The sequence below is a fragment of the Schizosaccharomyces cryophilus genome (assembly GCF_000004155.1).
Source record: "Schizosaccharomyces cryophilus OY26 unplaced genomic scaffold supercont4.4, whole genome shotgun sequence".
In the NCBI taxonomy this organism is placed as follows: domain Eukaryota; kingdom Fungi; phylum Ascomycota; class Schizosaccharomycetes; order Schizosaccharomycetales; family Schizosaccharomycetaceae; genus Schizosaccharomyces; species Schizosaccharomyces cryophilus.
Window position 1 is genome coordinate 1182846 of NW_013185627.1, and position 3187 is coordinate 1186032.

Below are 3187 nucleotides of genomic sequence, written 5' to 3' on the forward strand. Positions count from 1 at the left end.
GTGTATCTCTTGTCAATTCGTTACATAAATACGTACTAGACAGCATATTGCATACTGAAACGAAAGGTCTTAACCTTCTAAGACTAATTTTGCTTATTTTGAAGCCAGTATTATATTTTACAAGCTTAAAGGACAAGAAGAATGGATTGAAAACCCAGTCTATGGATTGCTTTCACACAACACAGTTTTGTTTCATTTCAGTATCATCTCTTATGGTGGTATATCAAATCTTTTGCTCATCTTTAAGAAACGAATAGTAAGTATAATATAAATTGAGTATAACGCAACTTTGACGTAGTATTGTGTACTACTACGCAGTACAGTACATATATTACTTTATACAGTAAATTCAATATAATAAACTATGCTTTATTTTGATACTCAACCTTTACAAGACGATTTATTATAATGCACAATATAATATATGAGATTTCGACGTACTATTAGAGCACGCTGTATGTTTTGACTAAAAATTGAAAAGTGAGATTTACAGAACTTTTGTTGATTCTTCTAATCTGATTACCTGTTGAATGTTCTTTTAGTAAACGAGAATTATAGAACACGGTTTCTTTTTTGTTTTCTTTTTTGTTTTTTTACCACAGTTTGAGGTTTTTTAATGCGTAGAATTATAAAGGTTTTTTATTTGCATCTCTAGAGTAGTAGTAATAATTCTTTGAGTCCTCAAAAGCTGAGCATTTCGGCTGGCTTTTTTACTCGTATACGACAATGGAAAGAACATCAAATAAGTGCCAGCTCCTATAAAAACTTAAATCTCTTATAAACTTACATTTGGTTTGCTCACCTTAAATTCGACATCTTTCGTTAGTATCGTCCGTTTCTATTTTTCTATATGAGAGAGAGAAAGAGAGAACAATGATGAATCTCCTGTTAAATACGATGTATGATCAAATATAGTTAACATTTTGAGGATATACTCTTATTATAAAGTGGTGATTTTTCGAACATTTGGCTAAACAGTTATACCATTTTAACTTTGGCATCAGGCTTTCTTCTTTCAAAACAAGTCATTGCATTCGTGTTAAACAATCTCAACCTCCCTCTTATAACTATAATGTACATTTTGGTAAACAGCAATAAACGACACATCTTTTATTTATAGCTATAGAAGGGGTTGTTAGGCTACAAGACCGGACAAAATAAAGGATCCATTTGGAGAGAAGCTTTTATTTAGCTAGAAGTTTTGCTTCTTAGTTCATGCAATCCAAATGACTTTCATTTATGATACATCTCTCCTGAATGCAAAAGATCGAATCGTTGTTCGTATTTCCATTATAGGGCGGAGGAGGGAATGATCGTTGCATAACAATTCTGCTTATTGAAGAGGCATGATCAACAACGGAAACCAAATGCTCTTCGTAAGGATTCTTACATGATATAACTAAATTTAAGATGCTCTCTGGAAATTCAAAAGTGGATTCGTTACTATTAAAGCAATCATCATATCCGCATCCTCAAGTCAACTGTAGTCATTCTTCACGAATCTGAAACAGTAAAACCCACAGAGTTTTGCAATTTGGAATACTTTCTATACTTTAATACGTAACAAACACTTTGAGCCAGTTGGAATAACAAGAGGGTAGCTTTCGAAGCTTTTTTCATATAATTAGTCACTTTGATGATGTCTACTACTTTTTTATAGTCGTTGTGGTTGTTAAATTTGGACTTGTACAAGAGTAGAACAGTATATTTTATGAAAGACTTGAAAGACTAGCTACTTGTCAATTTTTCAGCTCGATTTTTCAGAAAAAATGCCGGATTGAGCGTTTCTCATTATATTTGGGTGAACAGTACCAGAAGATAAGAGCTGCTAAGCTAAGGTATCAAAAGTCTCCATTGACAGTTCTATTTAAGAAAAATGTGCCACCTTTCTTGGAACCCAATGTAGGGTAAGGGACAAATGTAAGACTAAGCTGAGCAACTAGAGAACCCGTTAATTGCTGCAATCATTCATCATAACTTTTTTAAACGTGAAAGAATCAAGAATTATGCGAAATTACTTTTCCTTTCATGGAAGTATTGTCAATAATGAAACGAAGTACTTACCTTTTACTTTTGAATTTTTTGATTCGAATCCATATCAAAAACCGCTTCTGTTTACCAATGATGCTCGTTTTTCTTCAAAACGGCATTGTGCACGCGTAATATGTGATATAACAGATAAGGGGGTTATTGGTATATTACGTCAGCTCTTATGTCCCAAAAAGTTCTCGTATAAGTCTGTGAATCCCAAACTGTAAGTTCTCAATAAACGAACGAGACAGAAAGCTGACATAGCACTGTCATGAAAGTAAGGGATCTCTAAAATTAGTGTTCCTTCTCAATTAAAGAAAGGGAAAAGGGATGCATGAAAAAGTGCAATCTAGAACAAACATAAATTCATACAAAGTATAGCCTAAAAGCTAGTTACGATATTGCCTGTTGCAAATATCTCATATCGTACCAACACTCCATCCATCCATCCAACTTTCATGGGGCTACCCTAAAATTATAATATTAGAACAGATTCACTTTTGCAATTCCTTAAACCCCACGTCAGTTTTCTGCAAATCCTCCCTCCGTTCCTGTGAAGTGCCCCTTAATAGCGCTTACAATCATGTTACTTTTTGTTATACTGTTTTATGCTGTACTAATGAGAAGTACACCAGAGTCAACTAGTCAAAACAGAGTGCAAACAAAAAATCCATATTTGATTGAATGATTTACGCGCGAACATTCTCCATCTTCTAATTTGTTATGTCTGGCTTTGTTATGAATACCTTAATGTTAAGTATAGCACGCTGTTTTTGGGGCTATCGGGTGGCTTAAGTGAATACGAGAACCGACGGTCAATATCGGAAACAGTCACTTAAAGCGATGGCTTGTATAGTTTGACTGATCCGGGTAGCTTGAAACTTTTGCAAAATGAAAATTAATATAAAGTACCGTTCAATTAGATTGATTGGTTAAAGGATTGAGAAAGTGTTGTGCATTCGACACGACTGAAAATGCATTTCAAAAGGGTTAGTGTATTGCTATTGCTATTGCGTCTTGGCAAGAAAAGGTAAAGATAATAGTGCCTCTTTCGACATGTCATATTATACAATATTATAAAGAAGTTTAGGTAGTAAAATGCTAAATGCTAAATGCTAAATGCTAGAGGCTTCGATAAGTTGTTGCTTTAAGAAGA